This window comes from Chinchilla lanigera, unplaced genomic scaffold, assembly GCF_000276665.1.
Source record: "Chinchilla lanigera isolate Chin_1 unplaced genomic scaffold, ChiLan1.0 scaffold00040, whole genome shotgun sequence".
In the NCBI taxonomy this organism is placed as follows: domain Eukaryota; kingdom Metazoa; phylum Chordata; class Mammalia; order Rodentia; family Chinchillidae; genus Chinchilla; species Chinchilla lanigera.
Genome location: NW_004955441.1, coordinates 305,864 through 320,493, shown reverse-complemented (window position 1 = coordinate 320,493; position 14,630 = coordinate 305,864). Strand labels below are relative to the sequence as shown.

General features: G+C 37.2%; 1 pseudogene; it reads right to left on the bottom strand.

The window, feature by feature from the left end:
• Window positions 1-627: 627 nt before the first annotated feature.
• On the bottom strand, window positions 628-2,706 carry LOC102008670 (annotated as a pseudogene).
• Between the last annotated feature and the right edge of the window lie 11,924 nt (window positions 2,707-14,630).

The window sequence follows — 14,630 nt, the reverse complement described above, 5'->3', positions numbered from 1 at the left end:
GAACAGTTCAGAGATAACTTCATCAGGAATTGTTTAGATGACATTCTGCCTAGAGAAAGTTTCATCGATTAGAAATGGATTTTAATCAAGGTGGGATTGTAGAATTCACTATTAATGCATTATTAATGCAACAACCATCCTTTGACTAGGACATTGTGGGTGTGGGAGTAGGCAGGAACCAAGAACGTGTCTCAAGAAAGATTTTAGATTCATTGCTGTATCTTAGATTCAAATTGATAAGCAGGGTGGTTAACATCAGGAATGACATTTTGGGCATGTAAACAGTACAAAGTAAAGATGGTGTATGTGAAATTCCTAGATGTTTCAGTGCCACTTGATAAATTACATGAAAGTACAGCTTCTGGAAGTAGAAACTTCAAACATTTCTTGATAACAGCTGGAATTAGGGTCCCTGTAAAGTAGGGAAAATCTGAATTTCTGATCTTGATACAGAATATTTTCAACTTAAAATTTTTAAAAAGTTTCGTTCTTTGCAATAAACTGATTTCCTTAGTCTGCCACAGAAATCAAAGTTTTGCATTTCTAATTCTTAGGGAGGTAATGTCATTTTATGTGTTAGCTTTTTTTTTTTTTCCCTTTTGTTTTGTTTTTAGTTAAATCATGATTTTATTGCCTGAGTACATGGGCAGAGGCTGTGGATGACTTTATTTCCAAGTTGTGGGGGAGGACCGGTTTGGTCTTATGGAATCGATTGTGAATCTGGCTCTCAATGAGGATCAGAGGGAACTTGGCACCCTTATCTGTTTCTGATCCTCTCAAAATGCTTTCGAACAGCAACTTTCTTAATTTAGATCCTCAGGGAGATCAGGAGCAAGTCCTTTAGACTTCAGATGCTCAAGGTTTTATTACTTGTCACAAAACGTACTTGCGCAGCGCCATGAGAGTCTCAGGATCACCCCAATCTGTGAGGGAGTCAAGCCTTTGGCCAGTTTGTGAATCTCCTTCACGTGTGACGACAGCTTCAGCCAGATGGGGACACTGTGGCATACAGCAGGACCTCTTGGGACAGCCCCTTCCTGGAAGCACGCACAGACCCGTGCTGGCAGTGGCTGGGGAGCAGAGGCGAGCCGTACTTTTTAACTAGCAGGATGCTTAAACCTTTTTTGGCAATACTCTAAAATTTCCTTTAAAATGTCTCATATTTTAAAAATATTTCTTAACACTTAGCACTTTAAGTACACACATAGTAATTGAAAATAATGGTAATACTGAACTTCTCTACAGGCTGTACTACAGGTCAACTCCTCCCAGAAGAAGTAATATAAATAAAGTCTGTGTAACAGTAAAATTCAAATAAAGTCTACATAACAACACAACTTCACTATACAAACGGTAGGCTTGCGGTAAAAGATAACAGTTTGTGCTGATCCACTTGAGTAAGATGTGTCTATCAAGTAATGAGACCCAGCTACTTCTGAGGCAGTAACTTTAGGCACCTCACCGCCTAGAGAGTAGTAGCAGAGTGCTTTGGCACTTTGTTAGTTGCCTTCACAGCTTGTGGGATAGTCTTTCATTGTTCTCAGTGGTCAAGAGTCACAAGTACGGGAAATGGGATATGTAGGAAATTGAGACTTGTCAGTTCACCTGTACCTTTGGAAATCAAACGTTTTAATTTAAAAATTTTTTTTTCTACTTGGGACCTGCTGAGAAAATGGCTGAGTGGTAAGCGCAAGCCTCTCCAAGATTTGGAGTGCAGCTACTGAAAAATAACTTTGGAAAGCAAAGGAGAGAGATGATCCTCAGAACCTAAGAATCTGACAGGAAAATCTGAGCCCATAAGTTGAAGACACAGAAGAAAATGTGGAAAAAGAAGGGGCAATCTGCACTTTCTTTCTGACTTCTGGTTTGTGGCTCGTGAGAAAGGAAGACAATCTACAAAGTGAGGTGGGGGTGGGGGCCGTGCTCCAGAGGCCTTCAGGGAGAAATGCACAACTGAAACAGACCAGCAGATGCTATATGCTGCAACAGTCAGTGGGTGACTAGTCCAAGTGCCCATCATTCTGGAGAGCATGACGGGACGCCTTTCAGGGAAGGGTTGACAAAACCCAGAACCCAGGACTCAGCAACTGTGAGTTGGCCTCATTTCAGGGCTCTCAGTATTGTGTGCCCACCATGACAGCTGTGGGAGACATCCGTGGTTAGAGCTGCAGTCAGGCTGGTGGGAGCTGTAAGAACGCAGGCCCCACCCAGTGGCCAGAGGTCAGGCTCAGCCTCAGTCACTGGATTTGAAAGGCACAAAATTGTCACTGTCACCGTAAACCCGTGTCCGACTGGTGACTGCCTCCAACATGGATCTCTGATCTGACCGCCTACTTTATTTACCAGCATGAGCAGGGATACACGCTTGACTTGAACACAGGCCCAAACCCAAAGCTATAGATCCCAGAAGAAAACACATGTTCAGTCCTCCCTGCCTCCCTCCCTCCCTCTTTCTCTCTTTTCAAGTGTGTGTGTTGATTTTAGCTTCTTTCCATTTTTTTTTCCTTTTTCACCTCTTTCCTAGGGCTTGGAAAATCTCCGTTGTCCTTCTGCTTTGCTCATCTCTTTTTCTTTACATTTTTTAAATTTTTAATTGTATCCCCCCTTTTTTCTTTTATCCTATTTCTTGCCAGTTATTTCTTTTACCTAATTTTATAAACATCCTTCTACTCCCCAATAAGACCCTTTGTACCACTTCCGTCTCATATCGTCGAGTTTAAGCTTTCCTCTTGTGTTCCTCTACCTCCAAACCCTATATGTTTGCTAGCATAAACCATAAAGCTTTGTTAATCTTTTGATAGGTAACTTTGTAAAATTACTGTTAAACTGTATTATTTGGGGAGATAAAGCTTTCATAGTTTGTACATATTAGCTGTAAGGCAGTACCTGGGTTATCTTAATGTTTGTAATTGTAGATTTCTTCTCTAGGATTAAAGGTGGTATATAATTGGTTCTTAAGATACGTTCATATGTAATTTTTCTTCGATGGCACTACTGTAGCTGATTGGCTTAAAATTAGCATTGTTACATAATTGTTGATACTTGTCTGGAAGCCAATGCTCAGATTATCTTTGTACATTAAGAACACTTGAGTACATTCCCAGAGAACATGTTTGCTGGGCTAACTACATTGCGTTTTGTCTTCCCAAACCAAGATATCTCAGGGCTGTGGCAAAGCACTATATAAGTCATGCCCAAGTATATCAGTGAAAAGCAACTAAAGAGATCTCTATACTAACAACAAAGTTTTTAGACTATAAGCACTCACAGACCTCAGCATAAAACGAACAACAAGAGAATTATGAGATGGTAAGGCAACGAGATGCCTCACAAAGCTCCCAATTCCCCCAGTGCCAATTCAGGGGTCACCAAAGTGCAGAATAGCATAAGCTACACACCTGAATTAGACAAAAGAGTAACAGAGGAGGTTAGAAAACAGCTCAAAGAGTTACTCTGTAGGATTAGAAAAGATACAACTAAACAGGTAATGGAAGTAATGATGAAAAAGGTGCAGGGGCTTTCAAAAGATACTAATAAAGAACTAGATGAGCTAAATAAAATGTTACAAAATATGAGTCACCAGTTTACCAAAGAATGAGAGTCCATGAAAAGTTTTCAGTCAGAAATCCCTGAGATTAAAAATTACATTGAAAGTGTGGGGGACAGAACCAACCAGTGTGGATAGAAGTTGAGAACTAGGAAACGATGCTTTCATAAACCAGCTGTGGAAAAACACCTTAAAAATAAGAGAACATGAAAAATGGACCCAAAAAATCCAAGTTATACACAGGTACAAATTTCCTATGATGAATATGATCATTATGTATAAATGTACCAACTTAATAAAAAACAGATTATGCAAAGAGGGCTAACCTAAGAGAAAGTGAAAAATCTGAAGACTACACAGATAGCATAAAAAACCTGTTCACAGAAATAAAGGCAGAAAACTTCTCAAATTATAGGAAAAGATACAAACACAGCTGAGGTATATAGATGGCAATATATATGGCAAATCGCCATGACCAAAAGAAAACTCATGCCACGTTATACTCAAAATACCAGTTTTCGGTTCTTTTCTGCATGTGTTCATAGTCATAAAAATCTATTTTGTCCACTTTAACATTTTTTTCTTGTTTCAACTTAAGATGTTTCTCACCTTCCTGAATATCTTCCAATTAGTTTGTGCTGTATACTTGTTATAAATCTTAATACTTGCTACCGTCTGATAATCTACTCAGTACCACAGTGTTTTTTTTTTTTTATTTTAGAGAGAAAAAACAGTAACAACAAAGATAAAAACAAAACACAAAAGCAATAAAAATGATACAGGATTTGAAAGCAAGATGATAGGATTTAACAGTGGTTGTTATATTGCATATTGTTATCTTCAACGAAGTTGCTCAGATTACAGATGTAAGGATGCAAGATTGATCAAATAAGGAGAGTAAAAGTAATAAAAAGACATTAGAAATGATACAGAGCTTCACTAAACAAGATGGTAGGAATTCACCAATGGTGGTTATATTGCATATTGTTGTCTTCAGATTAGTTGTTCAGATTACCAGATATAGGCATGCAAAATTGGTCAAGAAAAAAATTTTTTTTAAGCATTAACTGTTTCTTTCAATAAACCAGTAGAGAGCAGTACAGTTATCTCAGCTATTCTTGTATAGACAAATGTATTTTTTCCCATCTTTTCTCCTTTTCTTTATCCCAGTTGTTCCTTTCCTTTAAGCAATTTCTTTCTTTCACAATATTGTACCTTTTGGGCTTTACTTACTCTTTCGAATTCTTACTAGGGGGACAATACAGTGTTTACACATGCAGCTCTGATTTATTTCACTTATGAGTATGGTCTCTGGTTGCATCCATTTACCTATAAAAGCCTTAAGTTTATCTTTTTTATAGCTAAGTAATACTCCACTGCATAAAAATACCACATCTACTTTATCCATTGCTTAGTTGATGGGCATTTGGGTTGTTTTTGAGACTTAGCTATGACAAATTGTGCTGCTATAAACATGGGTGCACATATGTGACTGTGGTATATTTCACTTTTTCTGCAAAAATACCCAGAAGGGAAATAACTGGGTTAACTGGGACCTCTAATCCTAGTTTTGTGGGGAATCTCCACACTGATTTCCACAGTGATTTCATCAATCTACACTCCCACCAGCAGTGGAGAAGGGCTCCTTTTTCCTCAGAGCCCTGCCAGCATTTGTTATTGGTTGATTTCTTGATGATAGCCATTCTTTCTGGGGTGAAATGGAATCTCAGTGTTGATTTAATGTGCATTTCTCGAATGACCAACACTGTTGAATAATTTTTCATGTATTTATTCGCCATTTGTATTTGTTAATCTGAGAAGTGTGTATTCATCTCAGATGCCAATTTTTGGATTGGGTCTTTGAGTTTGGGGGGTTCCTGATTTTGTTTTAATTCTTTATGTGTTCTAGATAGAAGTCCTTTGTCTGAGGGACAGTTGGCTAAAATTTTTTCCCAAGTTGTGGGTTTTCTTTTTACTCTGTTGGTGATTTCTTTTGATGTGCAAACACTTTTCAATAAGATGAGATCCCAGTTGTTGATTCTTTGAAGTATTTCTCCTGCAGTTTGGTTTTTGTCCATGAACTCTCTGCCTGCCCCTGTGTCTTCAAGATTTCTACCTATTTTCTTGTCCAGTAGGTTTAGTGTTTCTGTTTTAATATTTAGATCTTCGATCCAATTTAACTTTAGTACATTTCGCTTTTAGTTTAGTGCATGATAGACATGGGTCTAGTTTTAGTCTTTGGCATGTGGAAAGCCAGGTTTTCCAGCACCATTTATTAAAGAGAACATCTTTCTTCCAGTGAACATGTTTGTCCCATTTGTCAAAGATAAGGTGACTAAGTGTGTTTGTAGTTGTGTCTGCATCTTCTAATCTGTTCCATTGATCCTCAGATCTGTTTTTTTGCGCGTGCCATGCTGATTTTATCATAGTAGCTTTGTAGTATAATGACCACAGTGTTTTTATCTTCAAAATAAAGCCATTTTTTTACACCTTTAGAAAGGTTAAGTAACTTAATTGATGCCTCTCCACTAAGTGGCTGAAGCTGGGACGTGAGTTAAACTTTCAAGATCTGTGTAGAAAACATTGTTTTTCTTTTAAAATGAAGTTTATTTTCCTCAAGGAATAAAGCATTGTAGTTTAACAAATTTATTGAGTACTTATTACATGACACAGTGTAGATCTCTTTTTTTTTTGGTTTTTCTCCGGTACCGGGAACCGAACTCACGACCTTGCGCTTGCCAGGCAGGCGCTTTGCCGCTGAGCTAAATCCCCAGCCCCCAGTGTAGATCTCTTAAATCGTGTAATTGCTGGTTTTATACAAACTGCAATTTACTGTATCCAACCTTTTAGTTAATTTTTAAATAAGTCCATTCCATTTATTCATTTACTTATTTAGTTAATTTTTTGGACCGAATCTTGCTATGTATTCCAGGCTGGCCTTGAAGTTATTGCATGGCCCGTGCTGCACTCAAACTTGTAGCTGTCCTCCTTGGCCTCCTGAATACTGGTATCATAGGTGTGTGCCTCTGCACTCAACTGTTCCATTTTATTTATTTTATTATTTTATTTAATTTATTTTTGAGACAGGGTCTCGCTATGCAGTTCAGGCTGGCCTTGAGCTCACTTTGTAGCCCAGGCTGGTCTTGAACTCACAGCAATCCACCTGCCTCAGCCTCCCGAGTGCTGGGATTACAGGTGTGCGCCACCATGCCCAGCCCTAGCTATTCCATTTTAAATTACAGGTTTTCTTTCACAAGATAGAAAAGAGTTTCAGGGGAGACACACCTGTTCAAGATCAGCAGCCTGCTAGTGATGCAAATATCTTACTGTAAAGGCACCATTTATTAAGTAAGGAGTCTTATCCTTCTTCTAGTGAGTATGTTTGGCCCCTTTGTCAGAGATAAGGTGGCAAGTGTGTTTGTAGTTGTGTATAATTTTTCCCTGAACTTTTAAGAATTTGTTCTTTGTGAGTCTCGTCTAATTTGCCGACTATTCTTTCATTTTATTATTTAGGAAGATAGCGTTTTTTCCTCTTCATTTTCTAACACTACTGTATTAATTTTCCTGGAACATGATTTACAAACCAGTTCCCTGTTCCTCTCTGACTTCCTTTAATTAGCATTTTTCTCTGAATTCTTGTAGCTTATTTCTAATCCAATTTTTAGCACTTGTTTATCTTTTTCTGTGATATTTTCTTAGCTGGATTATACTTTTCCTGAAGAAAGAAACTTAGTGCTTTTGTAGTCTCCACAATTCCTTGCCTGGTATTCAATATTTAGTCGAATTAATAATAACTTTGTGTTTTTCCTCAGGAAATGGACTGAACACAAAACTCAACCAAAACTTAACACTGGATGCTTTTAGCAAGGTTTTGTTTATCTGGTACTGAATACTTTCAAATAGTGACTCATGCAAAATTTCCCAAACTCCTTTCCTCCCTAAAAATTGAAATGTTTGGTCATTTAATTTTTGACATTGGCTTCTGCAAGAGCTTTGAAAAAGTAATGATAAACTGCTTCTTTCACCACAGACAAAAGCTAGCTTCTGCTCCAAGTCCAAAAGTTTCCCTTATTGAAACTCATAGATCCAAGATGGACAGTGAATTATTAACATAAAACCACAGGAAGCATACTGTAATCGCATTTCTGAAAATCACTGATGGAAAGAAAGTCTTAAAATCAGAAGGAAGAAGACACTGTAGGTACACAGAAATAAAGATAAAAATAACAAGTGACTTCATATCAGAAGCTGTGAAAGGTATACAGTTGAAGCGTGTCTTTTAAGTACAGATATTCCATGGCTTACATTGGACTTAGTTCCTGATAAATATTGTAAGTTTTAAAAATCATAAGATGCTTACCTGAAGATATTTGTGGCCAGCCTCCTGGCCATGTGCAGGAGTCCCGAGGCGGTGCATAGATTATATACTGTACTGGCCCAACCTGACAATACCTGAAATTCCACCAAAGCTGGGAGAACTCAGAGCAGAGCCTTGGGACTGAAGGAATAAAAACACAAACCTCAAATTTCTTAGCAGTAGAAACTTCAAAATATGACTATGCCAAGAGTCCTCTGAATAAGTCATAAGTATATATATTTTTTGATTTATTGAATCCAACTCTTTGTCCTTAAGAGTCTAATTCAGTGCTTGCTTTGGGAAGAGGTGCTCGGCTTATTCACTGATACTGTGAAATTTTGTTATGGTTTGACAAATATCTCTTGAAGACTGCCAGAGTGAATATCCTCAGCTTCTTGAATGTGACTTGGAAGGTACTGAATATCATGTGAAATAGAGTATTTTCATTGTCTCCTGCCATTAAAATTTTGGTCTATTTCTATGCATAAAATTGGCTATAATGGCAAGTGGGAATTACAAATATAATAAATGATGTTTACAAATAAAAATGCATTTATACACATTAAAGATGAGACATCATATCCTAGCATAGCCTACCTTACATGTTCTGAGTGAGCCTTCAATTACATGAGCTTACAATTGGGCATTTTGAGAGACTACCACTGTTCTGCGAGAAGGTCAAAATTCAAAGTACAGTTTCATCGGGGGTGGTGGTGCATGCCTGTAATCCCAGCACTCAGGAGGCTGAGGCAGGAGGATCGTTGCGAGTTTGAGACTGCCTGGGCTACAAAGTGAGCTCATGGGCCGGCCTGAACTGCACAGAGAGAGACCCTGTCTCAAAAAGACAAAAACAAAACAAAACAAAACAAAAACAAAGGAGAGTTTCAACTGACTGCATATTAGTTTTGTACCATTGTAAAGTTGAAAAATTTAAGTCAAAATATCCTAAGTTTGGGACCATCTGTACTGAAAGAAAAAGATGTAAACTTAAATTTTTTGATCCAAGAAAACATTTAAATGAAAGTTGAAGTAAATAATTTTTCAGACAAGCAAAAACTTAAACACTCCATTGTTGGTAGACCAATAATATGAGAAAAATAAAAGATTTTCTCAGGGAAATAATGTCAGGTGGAAAATTGAATCTACATAAGGAAAAAATTATGGAAATGTTATATGGGTAGGTAGAATTTTTATTTTATTTTTCATCAAAGCTTCTTAAAAATAGTATTTTTAAGCCAAAAAATGATGATTGGGGATTTACAGCATATGTAAAAGAAAAATTCCTTAAAATATCCTCACAAAGTAGAGGAATAGGGAATGGGAAGTATACATTTGTGATATTTTTATCATTTATTTGAAAAGTGGCTATGCATTATAAATTCTAACAGTTACTAAGTTTTTAACAAAACAGTATTACTAATTAGTCAATACTGGAAAAAAATTATTAGAAAAATACCTCAGTGGTCCCATGGAAAAGAAAGGAAAAAAAGTGCTTAGGAGACAAATAGAAGCAACTATGAAGATAAGATTTAAATACAGCTCTAGGCTGGGCATGGTGGTGCATACCTGTAATCCCAGCACTGGGGACGTTGAAGCAGGAGGATTGCCATGATTTCCAGGCCAGCTTGGGCTACATAGTAAGTTCAAGACCAGCCTGAACTACATAGCAAGACCTCGTCTAAAAAAAAAAAAAAAATCCTACTCTATCAGTAATTATATTAAATGAAAATGGTTTGAACATAATTGTCAGCTTGAATAACAAAACACTATATGTAAACACTAATTCAAATAAAGCTGGAAGGGCTATATTAGTCCATTAACATATACTTGGGAGTTTGTTAATTATTACCAATAATAATAAGGAACATTTTCTGTTGACAATATTACTAATCCTTTATGAGGAAATAGTAATCTTAACATAACATGCTTCAAAATACCCACATTAAAAGCTAGTAGGATGGGGGCCGGGGATTTAGCTCAGTGGCATAGTGCCTGCCTGGCAAGTGTGAGGACCTGAGTTCAATTCTGAGTACCCCCTCAAAAAAGTTAGTAGAATGACAAAGGGAACACATTCATAATCTTGGAGTTAGTTGATAAAATGAGAGAAAATCAGAAAAGGTGTATAAGAGATGAACAGTTTGACCTAATTGACACTGATAAGTATGTCACCAAGCAGTTCAATGGACATTTGTTTTAAGATCAAATGGAACATTCACCATGAGAGAATATGTGCTGAGGTCATTAGGCAAGTCTCAAATTTAAGAGGGTTGAAATCTTTTGAGGTATTTTCTCCGCTCACAATGAAATGAAAATTACCTGGATAAATTTTAAATATTTGTAAATTAAGCAACAGACTTTTAAATAACCAGGAGTGAATGAAAAATAAAACATAATTAATGGGATTTAGCCAAAGCATTGTCTAGAGAAAGATTTAAGTGCTCATTTTAGGAAATAAATATTTACAGTTAATCATCCAAGTTCCCACTTTCTGAAACTAAGAGAGGAAGAGCAAATTAGCTTAAAGTATCCAACTAGAAAGCAAAGATGGAGCAGAAACTAATGATAAAATAAATTGAATCAGAACTTGTTTTGTGAAAGAATATATAAACATCTAACCATTTAGGTCAAATGAGTGAAGACACCAATAATATCTGGAATGGAGGGAATATTATTACAGATCTACCAGCTACCAAGATAATAAGTAGTGTCTTTTTATACCACTAAGTCTGACACTCTAGATAAAATGGACAGTTCCTTGAAAGACCACTTCCAGAGCCCACTCAAGAATAAAGATACTGAGCCGGGTGTGGTGGTGCACACCTGCAATCCTAGCACTGGGGAGGCTTTCCTAGCAGGGGGAGTTCCGTGAGTTTGAGGCCAGCCTAGGTGACGTAGTTCAAGGCTACATAGAGCCTGTTTCAAAAGAAACAAAAGCACCCCCTCTAAAAGATATAACTGTGGCACCTAGTTTATGAATTAATTTCTTGCAATTTTGGGGAAGATGGCTGTGTTTATGTTTGTGTGGGGAAGATGGCTGTGGTCATATTTGTCACCCCATATAGAGTTTGTGAATGGCAGCAAAATTTACCAAACATTTTTGCAAATAGAATTGTTTGCAAACAGAAGTGTTTGTGAACCAAGGTGTTACTGTAACTGGAAAACAGCCGGTTTATCTTTTAAAATAATTGACACTAAATACCTTCTCATGATGAAAATTCCTAGCCTAGCTGAGTTGAATGGCACATTCTACCAACCATCTAATACCAAGTTTACAGAAATGTTTTCTTTCTTTGATTTTGAGACAGGGTCTTGCTATGTAGTGCAGCCTGGACTTGAGCTCACTATGGAGCCCAGGCTGGCCTTGAATTGTGGTAAGCTGCCTGCCTTAGCTTCCTAAGTGCTGGAATTACAGGAGTGTGCCACCACATGTGGCCCAGAAACTTAAAAAAACAAACTATTATTGTGTGTATTTGAAGTTCTCTCCCCCTAAAAAGACTGTTTTAGCTCATATGGTTTGTAAAATTCATGATGTAAAATTAATCCACAGTTTTTGAAAGCATGTTAGAAACTCCCTGGGTTTGGGAGGGTTGTGGATATTGACTTATGAATTGACTGTAAGAGACGACTAGGGAACTCCTGTTACAGGAATTTTCTGTATTCTCTATCAGATGGTGAATAAACAGATGAACACATTTCTCTAAATTCTTTCTAGACTAATAAAAACTTGTTAGAGGCCCTAGAACTATGAGCAAAATTTACATGTTAATTCATGTTCATCCTACAACACATAAAATACCTTATATCTGGTAGATAAATCTAGGACACATTCTACTGTACAAGTCTTGCTCCTTAAAATTAATAGACTTTGAGCCATGCATTAAGTTTTTTTTTTAGTACATGTTTTCAGTAAATAATGAACATTCTTCTTAGGCATTAAGTATATGTACTTAACTAATTCATTTTCCTTCCCTTGAGCCATACTTTTAAAAAATTAGTGCATGTTTGTTTACAGAATAGTGACGTCTGTTCTGAGGAAGTGTTGCATGGATGTGCCATGTCTTTATTATTTTTACCCCCTTCTTTTTTTCTCTCCCCCATCCCCTGAACCCCTTTCCTATCCCCAAGAGTCTGCCTTCTGGTTTCCTATCTCTTAATTATTTTATTTATTCATTTCCAGCCATATTCCTGCAAGTGACATGTAAATAGAATAAGATAGAACATCTCTCAATTTTTTGAGCCCAACATTACTCTGATAAAACACAAAAGGATGAGATAGAACATTTCCCAAATTTGAGTCCAATATTCATAACAGAGAAAAAACCCAGAAAATTCATTTTAAGATATTAAAACTATAGATCATTATCTTTCATGAACACTGATTTCTTAGACAATTTTAGGAAAATTTTAGTAAATTGAATTCAACAACATATCAAAAGGATCATAACATGTAGAATGTAAACTTTGTTTAAAATTTGAGAATCTATTATTCACTATATTAGTAGAACAAAGAAAAATCATGATCTTATTAGATGTGGTGAACCCTATTTGATGCATATTTAAGAAAACAAATTTAAATGAATAGATACAGAGATAATTTTTTTCAGTTTGATGAAGGATGTCTCTGATAAACCTACAGTTAGTCATAACTAGTGAAAACGCAAGTGCATTCCCTCAAAGACTAGGGTTTAGCCAAAGCCGTATCTATAGAATGATTTAACTGCAAGTATATTGCTTCTTAATTATGTTTATTTTCTATTGCATTGAATGTTTTTGACAATAAAGGCAGAAAAGTAAGCATACTTCATACAGATTGTAAAGGAAGGAGTGAAAGTGTCTATGCAAATGACATCATTTTCTGGAACATTCTAAGAGATCTTGGGGAAAATGGTAGCGGGAGCAATAGTTTACCAAAGTTTCAGGACACAGTCAGTATACAACATTTTAAAATATCATTTAAGGCAGTATAAAGTGTACAATACTTAGGTGTAAAGTTAACAGTACTTCAGTAGCTGTACACTGAAAACTCAAATATTAGTGAGTTACCTGAGGCAGAAATAAATGACTATATTTATTATACTTTTTGTTCTGGAAGACAGTATTACTAAGGTGTTAATTCTACCCATATTTATGTGTAGATTCAGCTCATTCTCAATATCCTAGCAGTATTGTATTTTTACTATATTTTGTGGTGCTGCAGATTGAATCAGAGCCCTTGCAAATACTGACAAGGACTGTACCATCTAGCCACACACCCAACCTTTCTAGTAGACTTTTTAAAATGGAAATTGACAATGTGATACCAAAACTTAGGTTGAAGTGAAAAGGATAGGAACAGCCCAAGCCATTTTGATTTAAAGATTTAAGGCATATTCTACCTTATTTGAAGACCTCAGTCAACTTAGTGGTATTAACTTAAGGAGGGAGAGACTAATGGGAGAGAACAGCGGTCCAGAAATGGACCTACACATCTTTAGTTTTAAGCACACATTTCAAGGAAATTCATTGAGGGTAATTGATATCTTCAATAATTGTTTCTGTATCAGCTGGACATTTTTCTTGGGCAAAAGAAAAATAATACCTTGAGCCTTACCTTGCATTGTACATTAGAATTAATCATATATTGGGGGAGCCAAGATGGCTGAATAAAAGTAGCTTCTGCAAGACTGTGAATGAGAAGAATCAGGGCAGCACAAGATAAAAAATATACTTTGAGTGAGAAATGGAGAGCTCTAGGAATAAATGAAGTGACAGGAACCCTAAACAGCACTGAGAATCAGAAAATCAATTTGGAGAAAAGAAGAAAGTAATTTATAATTTAAACCCTGGTTTCTCCAGTGGGATGGGAAATTGGAAATTCCTGGCACAAAGTAAGTGGGAAAATGCAAACAAACCTGGTAATAGCCACAGACTAGCCGTTGTAACTGCAAGAAAGGTACATAGTACTTATAAGCTTTAAATTCAACTTGGAGAGTTAGTCTAAATGAACTCCTCTGCTCCAGAGTAACTCACTTCAAACCTCCTCCAACTCCCAGAGCTCACACTACAGGAAGAGATGCTTCTAGAAGTCATCTTAGCTCCTTCTGGCATCCACTTGTTGTGCTGGGTCAGAATCCTTGGGCCAGTAAGTGCCTCAGTGTCAGAAGACAGTCCCCTCAGCATCTTGCTGCATCAGGAGCAGAGACTGTCAGGACCACGAGCCTGAGACCCACCTGTGATTACCCGCAGAGTAATTGGGATGGATCTTCCTAGACCAGTTTTCAGACTTAGTGACTAGTGTAAAACATGGTTTCATACGTGTTTGTGTATCCAGAGCTTGGGAACATGCCAGCAGAGCCTTGCTGCTCCAGGGATGCTACCCGATTCCACAGTTCCAGGACCTTGGAGCCAGTGCCCCCAGTCCCTGCCAATACCTGCACTACATTGGCAGGACCTAGGGAAAGCCTTCTAATGGTCTTGAGACTGGAACTGGTCTGAGACTGGAACTGTTGGTGCTAAAAAGCCTTTGCATCACTCAAGTTTGTTCCTAGGGGACCAGGGAAAGGGCCCATGTATATTCAGCTCCTTTGCCCTACTAGAACTTTTGCAATGGAACATAGGGATTCTTCCTTCCATACTCTGAAGCTTCAGGACTACAGATATCAAGCCCACAATCCTTAGCACCACCTGTGTTAATCTACAGAATCTACAGAATCTGGTGAAGGTTTCCCTGACATCCTACCCTTCCAG